This window comes from Eriocheir sinensis, chromosome 2, assembly GCF_024679095.1.
Source record: "Eriocheir sinensis breed Jianghai 21 chromosome 2, ASM2467909v1, whole genome shotgun sequence".
Lineage (NCBI taxonomy): Eukaryota > Metazoa > Arthropoda > Malacostraca > Decapoda > Varunidae > Eriocheir > Eriocheir sinensis.
Window position 1 is genome coordinate 2,003,966 of NC_066510.1, and position 22,578 is coordinate 2,026,543.

General features: G+C 42.4%; 1 protein-coding gene across 3 annotated transcripts in view; it reads left to right on the plus strand.

The window, feature by feature from the left end:
- The window catches only part of LOC126998460 (neuropeptide CCHamide-1 receptor-like), a 135,293-nt gene that overhangs the window by 59,994 nt on the left and 52,721 nt on the right, over positions 1–22,578 (plus strand). For 2 of the 3 annotated variants that reach the window (XM_050860178.1, XM_050860169.1), the window contains exon 3: positions 8,715–8,846. The gene's annotated coding sequence lies outside the window, so the exon portion shown is untranslated. Of the gene's footprint in view, positions 1–8,714; positions 8,861–22,578 lie in introns of all 3 variants that reach the window. The other variant, XM_050860186.1, reaches the window with a different exon arrangement.

Consider the following 22,578-nt stretch of genomic DNA (forward strand, 5'->3'; position numbering starts at 1 on the left):
CTTCTCCTGTCTCTGTCCCTTTCTCTCTCTCCTCCCACCCTCTCTCCCTTCCCTTCCCCTTCCCTCTGTCAGTCTCTCCTTCTCTTCTTCCCACCTTATAACTCTCCTTAATCTTTCTTTCTCTCTCCCCTCTTCTCCTCTCTCTGTCCCTTTCTCTCTCTCCTCCTCCTATTCTTCTTGCCTCCTTCTCTATCCCTCTTTCCCTTCCCTTTCTCCTCTCCCCCTCTCTCTGTACCTTTTTATCTCCCCTCCTCCTCCTCCTCCTCATGTCTACCTCTCTATCCCTCTACTCCACTCCCTCTCCCCCTCTCCCCTCTCCCTCCTTTCATCTCCCTCTCCCTCCCCCCTCCCCTAATCGTGTTTTCTTCGGCTCGTGATAAAAATAAATAAGTCCAACGTTTCACTTGAGCGGAAATTGTCGCGAGCGAAGCAAACAGGCAAAAAAAAAAAAATTAAATAAATAAACAGGAAAAAACACTACAAAAAAAAAGGAAACTCGTATTAATATTTGTTGTTTGTGAAAATTAATATGATTGTCTTTTTCTCACCTTGTTTTCTTTTTCTTATTATTTGTCGTTCATCCTCTCGTTTTTAGAATCTGTTTTTTTTCTAGAATCTGTTTTTTATTTTTTATTTTTTAATATTCCGTTTATATCATTCGCTTGCGTTCGTCTGTTTATAAGTAATCCTGTGTTTGTTGGTTTTTATCACCGCTCTGTTTTCTTTGTAGTTTTTATTTTTTTTACGTCTTTTTTTTAATCACACTTTTGTCTTTTTTTATTATTCCTGTCTTTCATTTCTTTATTTTTTTTCCCATCTGCACTTATCCCTGTTCCTGTTTTTATTTTTTTACCTCTTTGTTCTCTTATTTTTTTTAGGTGTTTCCGTCGTTTTCTAGTATTCTTTTCTTTCATTTCTTTATTTTTCTTCTCATCTGCACTTATCCCTGTTCCTGTTTTTATTTTTTTACCTCTTTGTTCTTTTTTTATTAGTCCTGTCTTTCATTTCTTTATTTTCTCATCTGCATTTATTTTCCTGCTTTGTCTTTTTCTCAGTATTCCTTTTTTTGTCTTGTTTTCTTAGTTTTTATTTTATTTTACGTCTGGTCTTATCTTACTTCTGTCTTTTATTATTTCTGACTTTCATTTCTTTATTTTCTCCCTTGTATTCTTTCTTTTTTATAATCTTATTTTTTCAAAGCTTTACTGTCTCTCATCCTGTATTTTACCTCTGCTCCCATTTTCGTGCGTTTATCTTTTTCTTTTCAATATTTATGTTCTCTTTTCATCTTTTTATTCCGTCATCATTTTTTTATATTTTCCGTGTGTATCGTTCTCTCACGCGTTTGTCTTCTTTAAATCATCCCTCCTTTCATCTCTTTTTCTCCTCGCTTCCTTTATTTTTATTCCACTGGTTAGTCTTCCCTTAAAAGTAATGTCGCTTTCTCACGGCTCGAAAGAACTATAGTTTCCCCTCATTGTTTCATCCTCTGCTTCTGTGTTTCTTTATGTTTCTCTCTCTCTCTCTCTCTCTCTCTCTCTCTCTCTCTCTCTCTCTCTCTCTCTCTCTCTCTCTCTCTCTCTCTCTCTCTCTCTCTCTCTCTCTCTCTCTCTCTCCTTTATTCTACCTGCTAATATGTCTACATCTTTTCCTCCTTCCATTCCTCTTCTTTTTTCCGTCTCTTCTCCCTCTTCTCCTTTGTCCTGTTCTTCCTTCCCCTCCTTCTCTCCTCTCGCCACTCCTCTCCTCCCCTCCCCTTACTTTTCCCAGTTTTTCTCTTTCTCTCTTCCACTTTCCTCCTTCCCTCCACTCTGCATGCATATTTCATCTCCATTCCTTCACGTCTTCCCTCAACTTTCCCTTCCTTTATTCACCGTTTCTCTCCTCTCCTCCATCCTTGCCCTCCCTCCTTCGTCCTCCTTCCACCTTCTTTCCTTTCTTAAACACCTCGATTTATCTCCTTCTCTTCTTCGTTTGTCTCCTTAGTCATCCTATCTTCCTCTTCCTCTTCGCACACTTGACTGGGCTTTCCTCTTACCTTAAACCCTATCCTCTTCCTTCTTGCCTTCCCTCCCTTCTTCCTTCTTTTCTCATTCCCTTACTCCCGTTCTTGCAACTCTCTCTCCCTCTGACCTGTTGCACCTCTCTTTTCTTCCTTCCCTCCTTCCTTCCTTCCTTTCTTCCTTACGTCCTTTCCTTAGTTCCTGTAGCCCTCCCTCCTGTCCTACCCCTTTTACCTCCCCTTTCTCACACCCTCCACTCTCTCTCTCCCTCCCCTGTACACTCTTTCGGCTTCTCCATCAACAATTTACTCCCTCTATTCAACCATCCAGTTATCCGAACCCCATTTTCTGCTCCAATCATGCCCCCAAAGAGAACGGAGTGGAGGACGAACGGGGGAAGGGGGGACTGACAACTAGGAGACATTGGCTTTGGAATGGAATAAAGATTGGTACGTAAAGTGACATGAACGAGCGCGAACGAGGCGACGGCGTTGAGACGGAATATAAAGTGGGCGATGAAAACAGGCAAAAAGGAGGCGTAGTGGAGGAGCTAGAATACAGAATGGCAGGTGGGGAAAAGGAGAGTTGGAAAAAAAGACGAAATGCAGGTGAACTGGGAACCCTACCTGTGTGTCTTTCTCAGGTAAAACGGAATAAAAGAGTGGCGAGTGAAAACAAGGAAAACGAGACGTAGTGGAATACCGAATGACAGATGGGAAAAAAAGAAATGTAGGTGAGATGGGAACACTGCCTCTGTCTGTCGGTTTTGAGACTGGTAAAACGAAATAAAAAAAAATGTGTCGGCTGAAAACAAGGAAAATGAGGCGTTGCAGCGCTAATACAGGACTGTAAATGGGAAAAAAGACAAACAGTAGCTGGAAACTGAACCCGTCTGTCTGTCTGTCCTTCGCTTCCGAGGCTGAGCTGAAACGGAATATAATCGTGGCGGCTGTAAACAAGTACTAAAGGGCATAATTGGTCCAGAATACGTGATGTCGGGCGGGAACAATCGAGGCAACTGTTGGTGTGTCGGAAACTGTTGTATATACCTTTGCGCTGCTTCCCTCGTGGAGTGGCGGTGAGGGCAATCAAAAAGGTATAATTGATTAATAGGTGAAAATGAGATACAGGTAATCCGGAAACTTTACCTGTTCCCTTGCTGTAATTCAGACGATATATGAATGCAGGTGAAAGTAAACAAACAGAAGGGTAGTTGAGCAAGAGTACGGGAATGACAGGTGATAATAAATGAGATAACTGTGAGGCAGAAAATTTACCTGTGTCGTTGTGGAAATAATAGAAAGCAGCAACAAACAGGTTAGAATTAAATCAGTATAAAGAGGAAACAATCACAAGAACGTCAATGAGTCAGAATATAGAATGACAGTTGAGAGAAAGGAAATGCAGGTGAGGCAGAAACTTCACCTTTATCTTTGTGGAAATAAGTGAAAGTCGAAACGCGATAAAATGTAAATCAATATAAAGAGGAAACAATCACAAGAGCGTCAATGAGTCAGAATGTAGAATGACAGGTGAGAGAAAGGATATGCAGGTGAGGCAGAAACTTCACCTTTATCTTTGTGGAAATAAGTGAAAGTCGAAACGCGATAAAATGGAAATCAATATAAACAGAATGTAGAATGACAGGTGAGAGAAAGGATATGCAGGTGAGGCAGAAACTTCACCTTTATCTTTGTGGAAATAAGTGAAAGTCGAAACGCGATAAAATGGAAATCAATATAAAGTGGAAACAATCACAATAAACGTCAATGAGTCAGAATATAGAATTAAAGTTGAGAGAAAGGATAAGAGATACCTGTGAGATGGAAATTTTACTCGTATCTTTGTGGAAATAAGTGAAAGTCGAAACGCGATAAAATGGAAATCAATATAAAGTGGAAACAATCACAATAAACGCCACGGAGCCAGAATTTAGAATGGTAAGAGGAAACAAACGAGGCAGAAGGAGAGAAGAAGAGTTGAGATAGAAACTTTACCTTTATCTTTGTGGAAATAAGTGAAAGCCGAAGCAGAATAAAAATAAAACAAAATACTGTGAAATGAAAATGAAAGAGAATCAACCACAATAAACGCAATTGAGTCAGAACACAGAAAGACAGGTAGGAAACGGATAAGAGATACCTGTGAGATGGAAATTTTACTCGTATCTTTGAGGAATAACAAAAAGTCGAAACAGAATAAAATGAAATCAATAGAAAGTGGAAACATTCAAAATAAACACCACTAAACCAGAATACAGAAAGACAGGCAGAAACAGATTTGATATTCCTGTGAGATGGAAATTTTACCCGTGTCTTTGAGGAATAATAAAAAGTTGAAACAGTATAAAACGGAATCAATATAAAGTGGAAACATTCAAAATAAACACCACTAAACCAGAATACAGAAAGACGGGCAGAAACAGATTTGATATTCCTGTGAGATGAAATTTTTGCCCGTGTCTTTGAGGAATAATAAAAAGTTGAAACAGTGTAAAACGGATTCAATATACAGTGGAAGCAATCAAAATAGACGCCACTGAGCCAGCATAGGAGAGAAAAAAAAAAAAAAAAGGAGAGAAGAGGTAAGGCAGAAATTTCACCTGTATCTTTGTGGAAATCATAGAAAGTGAAAACAGTGTGAATCGAAAACATAGCAGAGTCATGATAAAATAGAGTAAAAAAACATCAAAGGGAAGCCATGCAGAGGGACAGGGAGGCACAAAAGAGATTCCTGTGAGTGAATATATGCGTACCTTTGCAACCATGTAGAGCCCGGTTATACAAGAGGTGAATGGGAGGCAGGTAAAGGCCGTCTACACCTGAAAAAAGGGGAAACTACATTATATTGCTTTCCCCAACTTCCCTTTCTCTCTTGTTGCCGGTGTAAAAAGAGAAGGGTTAGGGAGAGAGAGAGAGTAATGAAGTTGTGCAATATTGTCTGGTTATGAGAGTCAAAAAGAGAGGAGTGAAACACGTACACACACACACACACACACACACACACACACACACACACACACACACACACATTTTTTTGGTTTACTGCCTTATGAAACTGAAGACTCCAGAAAATAAGAGAGAGAGAGGGCGAGGGATAAATTTACTAAGACGAGAAGCTTTTGTACTTAACTTTTGATGGGCGAGGGAGGGAATGAGGAGGAAAAATGAGGAGGAAGGGGAGAGGAAGGACTAATAGGAAGATAAGAGGAAGAGTGGGAGGAGGAGGAGGAGGTAGGAGAGGGAGGAGGAGGAGGAGGAAGTGTATGATCTCTCTCCCTCCTCCTCCTCCTCCTCTTCCTCCCCCCCCCCCTTCCCTTCTCCTCTCCCATCATCATCATCATCATCATCATCCTCTCATTTGTTTTTTACCTGCAAAAGTTTAAGTTCATATCATTTTGAGGGGAAAAAGCGAGGGAAAGATAGTTTGACTTTCTCTCTCTCTCTCTCTCTCTCTCTCTCTCTCTCTCTCTCTCTCTCTCTCTCTCTCTCTCTCTCTCTCTCTCATGATATAATCTCCGACGTATCATCTGCATAGAAAGACCAAACAAAAGGAAGATAAAATATGGAGAACCTCTGGGAATGGAAGACGAAGAGGGAGGGAGGAAGGGTGATGATTAAGGAAGGAGAAAAGATCGAGGGGGGGGGGAGGGATGGTAAGGATAAGAGGAAGAAGGTTTGGAAAGGGAGGAGGAAACGTGGGAGGAAATATAGGAGGGAGAAGGAGGAGGAGGAGGAGGAGGATATGAAGGCGAGGAAAGGTTTGAAAAGCGTGGGAAAGGGAGAAGGAAAGGTGGAAGGGAGAGGAAAGGGAGCTGGTGATAGTGGAGGTGGTGGTGTTCTTAGTGAAAGTGGTCGAGGAAGAGGAGGAAGAAGAGGAAGATAAAGATTTACAAAGGGAGGAGGATTATTAGGTGCTGGCGTTCTTAGTGAAAGTGATCGAGGAAGAGGAGAAGGAGGAAGAGGAAGATAAGGATTTACAAAGGGAGGAGGATTAATGCACGGAGCTCAAAGTGCGGTGGTGGGTTAATAACAGCCGCAGGAGACGTTGGAGATAACATGCATGCTCTCCCTCCCCTCTTCCCTTCTTTCGCTGCCTCTCAGATCATCATTTCGGTTCACTATCTGCGTTCCGCCGTGTGTGTGTCTCCCTGTCGTCACTGAAGCGGGAGTCGAGTGTGGCCAGACTCAACGAAACAAAATAAAAAAGAAAAAGTGAAAGACCAAATGAAAGAAGAAAAATATGAGACCCACAGGACTAAGCTTCACACACACACACACACACACACACACACACACCAGACGTCAACTTGCGAGTGTGGTGATCGCGGGCCACGGAGATCATGTCCCGCCCTTCTGACGATTCTCAGCCCTCGTCAAGTGGCCAGATGTCACCTACATGCTGTCTGTCAACTCTCTACCATCACAAACTTCTGTCGAGTGGAAGGCCGGCAGTGTTGCCAACTCAAAATTTATAAATCCGCTAGGATGGCCTAAAAAATCCGCCAGATGATAGGTGAAGCTAGAAAAACTTGCAGCTAGATTGGACTTGAAAATCCGCCAGTTACTCTTTTCAATTCTAAGATTTTTCCCGCTAGATTGACATGCAATTCCGCCAGATCTAGCGTAAAATCCGCTAAAATGGCATCACTGAAGGCCGGGGACAGCATCAGCCAACGAGGAGGCGGTGGTTGAGTGGTGGTCCGGAAGCAGGTTTCCGCCCGCCGCTACCGCTACCGGCCTAAAATTACTCACGTGCTGTCCTAAAGACCACCAATCCACCCGGACTCTAGCGAAACTCTCTAAAGAGGATCAAGTGGAGCTCCGGGGGTAGCATAAGCCAAGCAAGATGTCGCAACTATAAAAAAGAACACTTGCCTGCCCCACCGGCCCAGGGTTAAACATCCATGCCCCATCAAGATAGCCTATCAGCGCTATGAGCCAAATGTAAAAAACAAACAAAAAAACAAGAATAATATAAAATCGGTGCCTCTGGAAAAAAAAATAGCCAGACACCGGGGCTTAGAAACTGTTTGCCGGCGACATTAAGTAAAAAAGAAACGTTAAAAAAGAATGTTTAGTGGCGCCGGGAAAATTTATTCAGCGAGCTTCGTTATCACAGAATAATTTATTTTTGCTTCCAACGATTTTCTTGTTTTTTTTCGAAGAATATTATTCATTAACGAGTTTAAGCACACTAACGGGAATTCAATGAACGCAGAGTAATGACGTTAAAAGTAGCTTTGCAGAATATTTTTAACATGTGTTGCATAAACTACCGACCCAACAAATCTCTCTCTCTCTCTCTCTCTCTCTCTCTCTCTCTCTCTCTCTTTCATGCGTGTGTGTGTGTGTGTGTGTGTGTGTGTGTGTGTGTGTATCTAAGCTCTGCCAAAAGTCTGATGTTTCATGGAATTTCTTATTGTCATGTGTCTTAATAAAAATACTTGTATAGAAAATATCCAAAATCAGTTTTAACATGTGAAAAATCCCACGTTCAAGAAGGGATGTTTTGTGTAAGGGAGCAAACACTTCATCGAAATTCATAACAACATACAAAGTTACAGGTTCTGGGAGTTCAGTAAAGGCTGTGCCCGTAATCAAAATCTGTCCACTGGGCTGCTCGCTACCACAGATACCGGCCATTTTTTTCCATGCAAAGTGATCATTAATACTCATCACTGTTCTGGCAGCTTTTAACGCCAGCCTTCCACTCCCATAGACTACAGTGGACGGCGGAGTGGCGGCAGGGGAGGGGAACGATGGGGAGAGGCACCGGGGGGGGGGGGGGGGGGTGCCGGGATGTAAAAGGGAGGTGATAATGTGATGCGAATTTCAGTACAGCGCGGGGAATAAAACACTTGTGATGCGATGATGCTGACAATGGCGGTGATAATGGTGTTGATGGGATGATGGTGGTGATTGTGATGATCAGGATGATGATCATGATAATAATGGTAATATTATTAATGATAATGATGTTAGTTATCTTATTATTATTATTATTATTATTATTATTATTAGTAGTAGTAGTAGTAGAAGTAGTAGTAGTAGTAGTAGTAGTAGTAATGATAGTAGAAATGATAATAAGTATGAAAAAAATAATAATAATGATGATAGTAATGATAAATCAGTCCCACCACTCGCTAATGCTATTCTTCACCTTTATTGCGCGGGAGTGTTTTCTTTAAGCCGGTAAATTAATTACTCGACACACATGATATTTAACACTACCACCCTCCCCTCCCCACCTCGGCCACCATCTTTCCAACCACCCTCACACCGCTCCCCCGTCCTGCCCGTGTGTTCATTCCTCCCATCCCACATCGCGATTAGCACGCCTAGCTATGAATCCGCGAGCCCGGGCAGTGGGCACACAACTCACCCAGCTGTTCATCCTTCTTTTTAGGCAGGGTGATAAATGTAAACCTGCGGAACAGCGCCTCCTCCTCCTCCTCCTCTTAATCCTTCTTCTCTTCCTTTACCCTGTTTTTAATTAATATTGTCTAGTATAGTTTTAAAATATAGTGTATTTAATATATCATTCGGCGCCACATGACCGTGCAATTGCGACGCCCAGACAAACCCCCCAATAATCAATCAATTCTTCTCTTCCTCCTCTTCCCTCTTGTCCTCCTTCCTCTTCCTCTCCTCCCCCCACAGCCACACACACATACTGGTCAGTAAGTACAATGTATCCCTCGTGTTGCAGGCCTCGCTCTGTAGTGACGGCAGGGATCGTCCAGGCGCCGCGTGGCCCGCCCTGCAGACTGTTGTGTCGCGGCGGTGGGCGGAGTAAGGCGCCGACAACCGGGTTTAGGCAAGGAGAGGGACTGAGTGGCAGGTGAGAGGGGTGAGGTGAGACGACCATTATTGTTACCACTATTGCTACTACTATTACTATTATTGTGACTACTATTGTTACTACTCTTATTGATAACTCTTGTCTTTTTTTCTGTTTTTATATACACTTTTTAATCAGTTTCATAATTTATATAGTCTCTCTCTCTCTCTCTCTCTCTCTCTCTCTCTCTCTCTCTCTCTCTCTCTCTCTCTCTCTCTCTCTCTCTCTCTCTCTCTCTCTCTCTCTCTCTCTCTCTCTCTCTCTCTCTCATCTGTTTATTTTTTCCTGTTTCCTGTCTCCGTTTTCTCAGGTATTTAATTCCCTCCTCTAATAACATTTTGTCTTTATTAGCTCTTTCCTTGCCTTTCCTCCTCTTGTCTTTCTTTCTTTTTAACGTCTTTTCATTCTTTCCTCTTTCCTCTTTCCTCTTTGATTCTTCTTTTCATTTGTTTTCCATTTTCTTTTCCCTTCGTTTCCATGAGGTGTGTTTGGCTTCACGTATATTTTCTTCACCTTCATTTACTTTGTCTTCATTTTTTTGTATTTATTTTCTCGTATTTTATCACTTGTTTATTTGTTTGTTTGTTTGTTTGTTTTCCATTCCTTTCCATCAGTTTTTTTTTTTTTTTTTTTGCCTTCATGTGTTATTTTCACCATCATTTATTTGGTCTCCGCTTCTTTATTATCTCATTTTTTTATTACTTTTTTATTCGTATTCTATTTGTATTTATATTTATCTCTATTTTCCGTCCTTTCCATTAGCTGTGTGTGCATTTATATATTGTTTCTTCCTTCATTTCTTCTTCTTTTTTTTATCTATTCTAACTTTTTATTACTTTTTATTGACATCGTATTTGTATTTATTTTTATCTGTATTTTCTTCCCTTTCCATGAGCGGTATTTTCCCTTCCTCTGTTATTTTCACCTTCATTTATTTTGTGTTTTCTTTCTCATTTCTCATTTTTATTACCTTTCATCTGCATTGTATTTGTATTTGTATCTATTTATATTTTCTTTACTTCCCATTTCCTTCTTCTGTTATCTTCGCTTTCCTTTATCTCGTCTTTCTTCTTCTCTCTATATATTTTTTTCACTTTTATTCCTTTTCATTTGCATCGTATTCGTATCTGTATTTATTGCTATTTTCTTTTCCTCTCCATTTCCTTCCTCTGTTGTTTCCGCTTTCCTTTATCTCGTCTCTCGTCTTCTCTTCGTATTTTTTTCATTTTTATTCCTTTTCATTTGCATCGTATTCGTATCTGTATTTATTGCTATTTTCTTTTCCTCTCCATTTCCTTCCTCTGTTGTTTCCGCTTTTCTTTATCTCGTCTCTTGTCTTCTCTTCGTATTTTTCGTGTTTTATTACCTCCTCTCTCTCCCTCCCTCTCTGTCACGATCCACTGCCTCCCCATCTCTCAATTCGCGCACCCTTTTCAAACATGACTTATTTGCTCATTCCTCTTCGCCTCTCTTTTCCGTTTCCTCTATTCTCTCCTCTCACTTACCCGCACACGTTTCCTCCTCATCCTCCCCTCCTCCTCCTCCTCCTCTTCTGTCTCCTCCTCCTCTTCTGTCTCCTCCCTCACCTCAGTTTTTGTTTTGTTTTCGTCTCTCTCTCTTTCTATCTATCTATCTATCTTTCTATCTATCTATATCTATCTACAAGTGTTTTTCGTATTGTTGAGAGAGAGAGAGAGAGAGAGAGAGAGAGAACGTCAATATGGCCCGATGGAGTTCTGTCTCGATGGAAAAAATATGTCCCTCGTATTTACTTGTCACCTCTCTTGGTATACATGTGTGCGTGCGTGCGTGTGGGTGTCTGTGTGTGTGTGGGTGTATGTGAGTGGGTGTGTGTTTATCTGTCTGTCTGCCTGTCTGTCTGTCTGTCTGTCTATTTCGTCTTTTCTCTCATCTCCTTTCCTCTTTATTTATATCCCGCTTTTCCTCTTTCCTCTCTCTCTCTCTCTCTCTCTCTCTCTCTCTCTCTCTCTCTCTCTCTCTCTCTCTCTCTCTCTCTCTCTCTCTCTCTCTCTCTCTCTCTCTCTCTCTCTCTCTCTCTCTCTCTCTTCATTAGTCACAGTTACCTTGTTATCATGTTGGTTTTCGTTATCATTATCGTCAATTTCACCCTTTTATCGCTTTCTTTTTATTTTCAAGTCGATTTTTATTATTTTTTTTCAAGTCTGGTTTTTTTTTCCTCTTTTTCGTTCAAGGTTTCGCTGGCTGTTTATTTCCATCACTGTTATTGTTGTCGTGTGTCTGTCTGTCTGTGCCATGTGTCTTCATTAGTCGTCTCACAATATCAATTTTCTGTCCTATCTTCCTTTCTCCTTTATCCCAAGTTTATATATATTTCTCTCTCCTTTCTTCTCTTCTCCTCCTTGTTTTCGCTTTCCTTTGTTATTCATATTGTCAAATCGCATTATATATATTTTTTGCACTTTTTTGTATTCTTTTCTTATTCTCTTTCTTCTTCCTCTCTTATTTATTCGTAGTTTCAATTCAGTTTATATATAATTTTTTTTTTTGCGTCTTTCTTCTGTGTTTCTCATTTTCTCTTCTCTCTTTCTTTCTCTTAGTTGCAGTTTATTAATATCCTTCCTTTCTCATCTTTTTTTTATTTTTCTCCTTTTTGTTGTTTCATCCTTCAGATTTTCGATTATTATACTGTTTTATTTTTTTTGTGCGTGTTTCTTCCTCCTCCTCTTTCTTCTTCCTTCCTTCCTTCCTCTTTCCTTTCTTTCTTTTCATATCATTTTTATTCTTCGTCTATCCTTCATTTTTTACATTACTATATTGTTTGTTTTTCCTCTCGTTTCTTCCTCCTTCTTTCTCTTCCTTCCTTCGTTCCTTCCATCCTCTTTCTTCCCCTTTTTATCTACAGCTTTTATGTCTTACTTTCTCCTTATTTTCTTTCTCTCTTATTCAGGTTTTCAATTCACCTTACACATCTTTGCACCTTTTTTTTTTTTGGTTGCTTTTTTTTCTCCTTTATTTGTAGTCTATTTATATCTTTCCTTTCACTCCTATTTTCCTTTCTTCTCCTTTTTATTTTTGTTCCTCCTCCATCCCTCCGTTTTTTTTTATTCGTGTACTTGTTTGCATCTTGTTTTGCGTTCTCTTCTTTCCTGGAGTTTATTTACACATATTTTCTTTCTTTCTATTTATTTCTTCTCTTCCCTTCCTCCATACTTCAGATTTTTCCCTTCAGATTCGATTCGTTGACACTTTCTTTTCTTCGCGTTTTTCTTTTTTTTTTCATTCGCTTCTATTTATTTTTCTTCCTTCTTCTTCCCTCATGTTTGCTCTTCATTTATTTGCATTTCTCTCGATTCATTTTATCTGCAATTAATTATCTCCCCTTATTTTTCTTTTTTCTGCTTTTTTCGTCCTTCCTCCCTCCTCCATATTTATCATTCACTTGTCTGCACTCTTTGTTCTTTGTTTTCTCTCTCCTCTTTTATTTATTTTGCCCTGAACACATTTATCCACTAATTTATTCATTTTAATTTTCCTCCCTTTTTCCCTTTACGTTTTTACCCTTTATTCCTGTTTCCTTCCTTTCCCCCCTTCATTCAATCACTCAGTCACCCATTCACTCATCCCTCAATCAATTCAGTCAGCCAGTAATTCACCCATACATTAATTATTTCGTTGTCATTAATTTATTCATAGACACCTTCAGTTATCAGTTCTCTCCTTCCATTCCTTTTTCCCCCCTTTTCTTTCTGCTTCCTCTATTTACTCATTCATGTATTCTTCCCCGTTCTATCATTACCTTACCCTCTTGCTGTCTGTCCACACCTGCCGTAACTGCCTCACCTCATGCATATTCTCACATCTCTTTTCATCCTAACGCCATTCCATCTTCTCTTGCCTCTCCTCCTCCTCATCCTCCTCCGTCATTCCATCTTTTTCACGTTTCTCATCATTTTTCCCCACTCGCGCCTCTTCTCATTTCCTTTACCATCTCTCTTACCTGGATTTATCATTTTTCTTTTCAGTTTCCTTCCCCGCAGCTTCCACTCTCGTTGATTTTCACTCCTCCTTCCCTCCTTCTCTGCCTCCCTCCCTCCCTCCCTCCCTCCTTCTCCAACTTACATTCACCCTCCTTTTTATCCCTCCTTCTCTCCCTCCTTACCCCCATTTTCTTATCTCTTCTCCTTCATCCCTTCCCCCTCTCCTGCCTCGCTTCCTCTCCATCTTTTCCTGCAACACAACCTCCATTCATCCGCTCTCTCTGCCTCCCTTCCCCCCTCCCTCCCTCCCGTCTTCCCGCTGTCAATGCTTCTCTTCACGAATCTCAAAAACTTTCCAAATTGCGTTAATATTTACTTAAGACTTACTCAGGTGAGGCTCCAAACTGTTAACTGCTGAAGACAACAGAGAGGGAGTCTGTGTGTGTGTGTGAGAAAAAGAGAAAAAATTACAGACAGACAGACAGACAGACAGACCGACGGAGATTTACATAAATGTTCCGACCACATAGATTCTACGGTTAAGAGACTAGGTGGTGTGTCCCTAAGTGAAGCGGCGCCACACGGCCACGGAGACGCCTTAGGGAATGTTCGGGTGCAGGAAGTGGTCCCCGAGTTTGCTATTACGTGAATCAGTCCTGGTGCTGCACTGAACAACTGAAGGTGGGAGCTGATTCAATCTTCATACAACAAAATAAATTTGGTGCATTATAGATTGATGGGTTTGAACTTGAGCTTTGCACCATTGTTTCTCATTAGCCTCATCGATCATAAACAATTTGGATTCGTCCACATTCGTAAAGTCACTAAACATTTTAAGGCAACGGATCAGTTTCGCTTGGAGGCGGCGTTTGTCAAGAGAAAACATGTCAAGAAAAGAAGTCTTTACTCCCACGTTTACTGCACAAGGAAGAGACTGTGTAGATGTCCCTGCGTTGAACACCTAACTTAACAACGGGTCTGGCGCGGTGAGGAGACCAAAACTGCACCACGAACTCTAATTTAGGCGAGACTAAGCTGTTATATAACATCAGTATTACATCACTATTCTTGGATGAGAAGCTCCTAGTCATAAAGCCCAAAATTCTGTTTGCTTTATTTACTTCTTCAATTCATTGTTGGGATAATTTAAGATGACAGCTGGACAGACCCGACGCAAAGACAGGCCCGCCATGTAGGCAGAACCATACAGAACCATACAGAACCATACAGAACCATACATAACCATACATAACCATACAGAACCATACAGAACCATACAGAACCATACAGAACCATACAGAACCATACATAACCATACAGAACCATACAGAACCATACAGAACCATACAGAACCATACAGAACCATACAGAACCATATAGAACCATACAGAACCATACAGAACCATACAGACGGCTCCGGCGCATAGACAACCCCCAAGCGCAAACCTGCTCCTGTTTCCACTGCTCTTATTTGCTGGCTCACCCACACGACACAAAGACCCAACATTCATGACTGCACACTCTACAAACACTATGCATGTATATTAGGAGGTTCATGCATGCCTTCACGCCCGCGCAACACACAGCTCCAGAGTGCGGCCGAACACTTTGAACACCGCCCATACATATCGCTGAGGGGAACTTTGATGTTTAGTTTTGGTGGCAGCGTTTCCGCGAATCGACTATTATTAACAGGCTTCCAGGAACACCGTCCGCCGACTGTTTCCAGGGTGACACGCTCATGACCTCCCCTGCAGCATAATGACAAAAAGATAATAATAATGTTCATGATGCTGATAATGATAATAATGATGATTATGATGATGATGATGACAATGATAATAGTAATAATAATAATGGTAATATTAAAATAGATAATAATTACATGAATGATAATAATAAAGTCGGAACAATCTCGACAAGACAAGTTGGAGGAGAAGGAGGAGGAGGAGGAGGAGGAGGAGGAGGAGGAAGGAGACGCCGGTGTACTGAGCGAGTTAACTTGTCCCCAAGTGTCCCTGATGCTCCTTCAAGGGAACTTCCCCTGCAATAGTTATAGCAATAATGATACTCGTTATTATTACTGTATAGGCTTATCATCATCATCATTTTACAATATTCAACAACAGCATCAACATCCAAACAACATTAGCAATAAAAAAAAAGCAGTAATAAAACAACATCGATATAATTGAAATAACAAGAACAATAAATCATTAAAAGGGTCGTTAGTTGAATCGGTCGAGTGTAGTCGCGGCTGAAAGGGGGAGTGACGGGGGCGAGGGAGGCGAGGCGGGGCGGGGCGGGGCGGGGTAGAGCAAGGCGCGGTGCGTGTGTCCAAGAGATAGCGGCGGCGGAGAGAAAAGACGTGTTGGCATTTTCTCCTCAGCGGCCGTCGCTTGGCCCGCCGGTGATGGGTGGTGCTGGGCCGTCGCTGGGTGGACGCGACACGAGGCGCGGATGCTTACAAAATTGACACAGGCAGGAGGCAGCCATGCATGAAGGCTGTACGTGTTGGAAGAGACAAACAGGTTCACTCACAGCCCCCGCCGCCCCTTGCGTGATTTTAAAAGCGTCGTGTTAGTCTTCGTCGACAATAATGCAGCTGATTTATCTTTTTTGGACCCGTTTTTCAAGGCGGGATTAGTTGGTTCTGTTGATTTTTTTTACATCACTTTCTACGACTTAGTAATATGTCGACTTAACTATGAAAAAAACAAACACTTCTAAATAACTCCGTCCCAAAAGTGGAATTAAAGGTCTAACTCACCACATAACTATTACTTAATACTAACACGAGGCTTAAAAAATCTGGTGCCTGTGTTCAGAGGCCGCTGGTGACCCGTGCTTCGAGACCATTCTTAGAGGACGCAAAGAAAAGTCTGGAATGTTTTTGGTAACGTACGCCCGAGAAAGAATAGCACGGCGACAAGATAAAGCAAAGTCTGGAGGGTTTTTGGTAACGTACGCCCGAGAAAGAATAGCACGGCGACAACAAGTTAGTATGTGTTGAAAGAGATTAAGAACTTCATCCACAACTTTGGTCCCTGAACTCGGTTGCTGCCACGGTGACTGGTGCCGCTGGTTCAGGCGCTCCTTGGGGATGCGATACGCGGACGTGGAACGCTTGGAAAAGTGAATACAAGAGGAAGGCAGTGCGGCGCGGAGTTAGCCAGCGGAGAAAGAGATACAAAGTTACAGCTGCATTCTCAGACACAGCCACGCATGGAGATTATACTCGTAATGTTGTGTGAGCTGGGAATTTGTGGGACTTACACGTATATTACCAAGGGACATGAGAACAGTACAGCCTTAGCCACAGCCTCAGTTAAAACCACAGCAGCAGCAGCATTACGAACCGCACCCCATCGGTCCATATTCTTAAACGTATCGGGCTTCCACTACGACTATTTCCCAAGGCTACAGAGAAGATTAACCCGTCCGCTGCAATTGGCACGGATTTGGCTTTCACTGGTAGCCTGGTAACATATACTCCCAGGTCTTTCTCTGCCTCTGTGGCGGATAGTGGAGTGTTTCCTATGTGGTATTGGTGTGCTGGATATCCCCTCTCAAGATGCATGACTTTACGTTTTTCATCATTGAATTATAGCAGCCACTTTTTGTTCCACTCCTGTAGCTTGGTGATGTCTTCTTGTAGGAAATCCGTAGTCAAGGGGTTAACCGGGTTTCCATGTATGTTTTTTTTCCGTTCACGTTGCAGAAGTCGGGTAAAACTATCACCAGGATCACAAAACAGTCCATGCAAATCCCAGCAACTTCTACGAGAGACATTTCAAACAGGTGAACTGAGATGCCGATACTTAAAAACACGGGCCACAGTCACAAGCACAAGCATACACAAGGATACACAAGGATAATAGGACGTGGATTACCCTTTCAAAATATCCACCTGTGTGATTTAACCTTAGTACGCATTGCCGAGAATAGTGAGCCTTGCAAAGAGTGACGATGTGGAGTGATGGAGGAAGTGGAGAGGAGGGAGGCAGGTGTGTGTGTTTGTGTGTGTGTATTTACCTAGTTGTATTTACCTAGTTGTAATTTTACAGGGCCTGGGCTTACGCTCGTGTGGTCCCGTCTCCGTATCTATGATTATCCAACTTTTCCTTGAAGCTCTGCACACTCTTCGCCGATACTATATCTTCACTTAGTCTGTTCCAAACCTCTAGATTTCTTTGTGGGAAGCTATATTTCTTTGTCTCTTGAGCATCTTCCCTTCCTCAACTTTTTACTTCCTAGTCGAGTGTGTGTGTGTGTGTGTGTGTGTGTGTGTGTGTGTGTGTGTGTGTGTGTGTGTGTGTGTGTGTGTGTGTGTGTTGCGTCACGAAATACTCCTCGGGGCGTGTGACATTGCATAGCCCGGCAGGTGTATGAAGTGTGCTGAGAGAGAGAGAGAGAGAGAGAGAGAGAGAGAGAGAGAGAGAGGGAGAGGGAGAGGGAGATGGGGGCGAGAGTTATTGCGCTGAAGGTCGAACAGACTCTCGGAAAAAAATGTAAATAGAGCTAAAAAATATGAGGATAAAAGTTAGTTGCGAAATAGGAAGGAACAAGAAAAAGTGAGTTATTGACGAGCAGGAGCGCGTAACTCTTCACCCCGAGGCGCGGAGTGTATTGTTTCTCTATTCTGCCTCATTATGGCGCGTGTTGCTCGTCGTGAAGGGAATGGGAGACAGTGAGAGACATAGAGAGATAGACAGATAGATAAATAGTTAGACAGATAGATGGATAGATAGATAAATAGATAGGTAGATACATAGGTGGCTAGATAGACAGATAGATAGATAGATAGATAGGTAGATAGATAGATAGATAGGTAGATGGATAGAGTGATGGGTAGATAGACAGATAGATAGATAGATAGATAGATAGATAGATAGATAGATAGACAGATAGGTAGATAGATAGACAGATGGATAGATAGGTGGGTAGATAGACAGATAGATAGATAGATTGATAGATGGATGGATAGACAAATAGATAGATAGAGGGATAGATCGACAAATAGACAGACATATAAGGAGACAAATAGATACATACATACTTACATACATACATACATACATACATACATATATTAAATAGATAGATAAAGAGAAAAAGAGAAAAACGAAGCCATGAGAATTTAAAATAAGTAAGATGTCAAATACGTATATGGTATCTGGTGTACATTCCAGCAAAAATATTTTAAAGAGAAAAAATAAACGAAAAGAAAGTTTGAAAATATGTGCTAATGTTTCTTATTTCCTCTTCATATAAATTTTCCGGCAAGAGGATTAAAAAAATAAAAATAAGAAAAGGGAGAAGAAGAAAAAGGAACAATTAAAAAAAAACATTGCATTTTATGGCCAATTTGAAGTCAAACGAATTTTCCTTTATTTATTTATTTTTGTCGGCGTTTTAACATTTAGCTTCAAAATATTTCACACTTTTTCGTTTCATTTTTATTCCCCCCGTAGAAGCAATCACTGTTCCTGGACTGGACGTCTCTATTTTTATCCCCACTTGAACATGTGAATCCAAACCTTTCATTCCTTTTCGATAACTTTATTTCTTTTGTTTCTGGAGGTGGGGACAATGGCCATTAGTGGGTGTCCTTAGGCTCAATGAGGAAAATATATGGATGCCGATGCACTCCTTGGACGAGGGAGGATGGGGAGGGGGGAGGAGATGAAGAGGAGGAGAGATGAGAGGAGTTAAGTTTTGGAGCTATGGAAGAGGGATGCAAGTGGATAGAGATGAGGTGAGATGTTGAGGGGAGCGTGGAGAAGAGGAGAAGGGGTAGAGGGGGACTGAGATAAGAAGGGAAGATGAGGGAAGAAGGGTGAAAGGGGGCAGAGGTAGGGTGAGATGAAAAGGGAAGAGAGAGTGTGAAAAGGGTGGTAGATGGTTGGGGAGAAGGGCGGAGGGATCAGAGATAGGTTGGACGGAAGAAGGGAGGAGGGTGACGTGGATGGTTGATGGTAATAGAAGGGGGAGAAGGAAATGAATAAGGTGAGATGGGAAGGGTAGACTGTGGTGATGGTAGCTAATTGCGTAGGGGAAGGAAGCGGAAGGGACGGGGCATAGGAGGGTTGGAGGAGTGTGACGGAGGGGAGACTATATAGGTTGGTATTATGACACTTTGGCTTCTCACATCAGCTATTTCTAAAGGTCAAAGAGGGGGGCAGTCGGGTTCTAATGAGTGTTTCTTTAGGCTCACGGTACAGAGGAGGGGTCAAACTACCATCAGGGTCATAAAACTACTCCTGGAAATGCCCACAACTCCTATGAAAGCCTCGTTAGATATGTGTTCTTGAGCGACGAAATGTCTTATAATACGACTCTATATATGTCAGAGGGAGAGGCGTGTTACGCGTTAAGCTCCTCGACCAAATGGAGAGCAAAAATCAGCAGTAGAATCTCGCGAAAAAGCCATCCGGTTAGCAAATGCTCACTGCTGGGGCTGGTGCTCGTCAAATTTGGCCCAGTGTGACGCCAGCTTTAGGCAGTGCTAATACACGTACACCTGCTGGCTGGAGTGCCTCATGAGCGACGTGGTAATGAGGTGAGGAGCAGCGTTGCCAAATTATCGTACTCATCGCATTGCATTTTCCTAGTTTCTGACCGATAACTATAGCAAAAAACACAAACCTCAATAAATAACAGTTTTAATGCTAGCTTTGATGATTTTCTGTCGTTATTTGTGTAGGTACGAAAGTTTGAGGCTTAAAAAGTTATAAATACGTTGTGGTGAATACGATAATCTGGGTGTGGCGGGGCGAGAGCATTACCGCGCTGTTTCTTATTGGTGGGGATGAGGCTGGGTGCTGGCGAAGGAGGGAAACAGAGGGGAGATGAGGGTCTGTTTGTTGCATGTATGTTTGACGTGAGGCGTGAGGAGGGCGTGTGAGGGGGTGAAGGATGAAGTAAACGATTTGATGGGGGATGAGGTTGGGTGGTGGAAGAGAGGAGGAGGTAAGGGAAGGATGAGATTCTGTTTGTTGTATGTTTGACGTGAGGTGTGAGGAGGAGGGCGTGTGAGGGGGTGAAGGATGAAGTAAACGATTTGATGGGGGATGAGGTTGGGTGGTGGAAGAGAGGAGGAGGTAAGGGAAGGATGAGATTCTGTTTGTTGTATGTTTGACGTGAGGTGTGAGGAGGGCGTGTGAGGGGGTGAAGGATGAAGTAAACGATTTGATGGGGGATGAGGTTGGGCTGGGAGAAGAGAGGAGGGAAGGAAAGGATGAGATTATGTCCGTCGCATGCTTGACGCTGAGTGTTGAGTGGCAAAGGGATAAAAGGGATAAAAGGGGTGTTGGGTGGGCGGAGTGGGGTGGCCTAGTGAGGGTTGAAGACGGAACAAACGTTTTTCCTTTAATACCTCTTCACCCACCCGCAAATTTCCAATATCAACCTTTACTGTGTCTATTTATAAGTATCCTGCAACACCTGACGTGCAAATACTCATCTCCAATTCAAAGCGAAGAGTTATCGATACTATTGGGTTCTCGCGATTCACGAGCCGCTGAGTGTCTGCATCGCGGCGGCGGGACAGGCGGTGAGCGAGGCTGCCATCGAGCGGGACTGGGCTGCATTACGTCGGATAAGGTTTCTATTTGCTGGAGCTGCATTACTAATTAGGTTGTGGCATTATTGGTTCGGGCTCGGCTTCATAATTTGTCGAATATACTGCAATATTGCTTTTGCTCACTTGGGGAAACGATGGCTGAATGGTCAGCGTGCGTGCCTGGTGTTTTGCAGGCCCGAGTTCAAGTCCCGCCCGTCGTTACAAGCTGGCAATTTTCAGTCACCGTCGAGTGGCCGAAGACTACCCACATGCCATCCTGACGACCACCTACTAACCCGGACTCTAGAGAGGCTTTCAAGAGGATCAAGTGTGAAGGCGGATCAAGTGGAGCTCCGGGAGGCAGCCTGAACCAAGTAAGAATGATGCCCCTATAAAACACTTGCCTGCGCCACTAACGGGCCCACCAGCAGGCAATATCAAGAAAACCTGCCGACGCTACAGGTCCAACGTAAAAAGATAGAATATAACAACAAAATAAGTTACCTATTGCAGAGTCTGATCGGGATAGAAAACAAGTGACTTACGACAGAATCGGTAGCATGTTAAGAAGAGAGAGAGAGAGAGAGAGAGAGAGAGAGAGAGAGAACACCGGGGAATAATCAAATCTGAATATTTATCCCGGAGAATCACTTCAATAATGAGCCAGCCAGCCAGCCAAGGACCCAACGAGTGTGCGTGCGTGCGTGTGTGTGTGTGTGTGTGTGTGTGTGTGTGTGTGTGTGTGTGTGTGTGTTTGCAAGCGGTCCCTGATAACGAGGAAAAAATGCTAATACAGATGAGCAAACTATTCATCCACAGATACACGGCCGGGACAGATACCCTAAAAAAAAGTGCGCAATTCCACGTCGTTATTAGTAGTTGACTGCATCGTGATTCTCGTTGCCGATAAAAAACGACGGAGGAGAACAAATGGGACCGATGGAAAGAAGGACGAGGGTGAAAGTGAAGAGTGTGTCAGAAACGAGAGGAGGGAAGGAGAGCATTGGTGGGAAATATTACACCGTGTTTCTCGTTCCCTCCCAAAAAGCACGAGAAGAAAACGAGAGAGGTAGAAGGCAGGAAATGGATGAAAGTAAAAAGTAGGTGTCAGATAAAGAAAAGCGGGATGGCAAGCAGAAGTGGGCAGTATAACGGGAAAGAGAAACAGAACAAGAGAGAGCTTTGGTGGGAAATATTAGGTTGTGTTTCTCGTTCCCTCCCAAAAAGCACGAGAACAAAACGAGAGAGATAGAAGGCAGGAAGTGGATGGAAGTAAAAAAGTATGTGTCAGATAGAGAAAAGCGGGATGGCAAGCAGAAGTGGGCAGTATAACAGGAAAGAGAAACAGAACAAGAGATTTTCGAAGATATAGAAAAAAATTGTGAGAAAAAATAACAGGACAAAATGGAAAAGTTGAACGGATGAGGAAAGCAGAGAGGGAAGGAAATCAAGGGTAACGAAATATTATGAAAAAGAAAAGCAAAAAAAGGGATATTCGAAGATGAAAGAAAAAGAGAGTCAAGAGGAAAAGAAGCAAGGTAAAATGGAAAAGTTGAAAGGAAGAAAGAGGATGATAGTAAAGAGGGTGTCAGGAAAAAGAAAAGAGACAAAGAAGGCAGGAGTAGAAAGTATAATAGGAAAGAGAGACAGATAAAGAGAGATTCGACGATAAAGTAAAGGAGAGAGGGTCAAGAGGAAGAGAAGGAGGATGAATTTGCCGAGGAGAGGAAGAGGGAAGCGACGAAAGAAGGAGACTGCGAGAGGGAGAGAGACAAAGAGAGAGACGTTCAGACAGGCAAATGGACAGAAATAATTCAGACACAAAAAAAGAAAATTAAGCTCCCCAATTAAAAGCACATTTCGCGTTTTCTCTTTTTAATTAAACGTGGATGATGAAATGAAGTGCAAAGAGGATAGACGTAAAGGAAAGGGAGAGAGAAAGAGCAAAAAATAGAAGGGTCTGAAGGAAGGCGAATAAAGAAAGGTGAGCGGAAAGTGGCGATGCTGGGACGAAAAGAAGAGGAAAGGATGAGGAAGAAGAGGAAGGAAGCAGGAAGGATCGGGAGAGGAAAGAGAATGGACACGACACACACACACACACACTCTCTCTCTCTCTCTCTCTCTCTCTCTCTCTCTCTCTCTCTCTCTCTCTCTCTCTCTCTCTCTCACTTTCTCTTGGTTTCAGCTTCCTTTGATCTTCCTTCTTCTT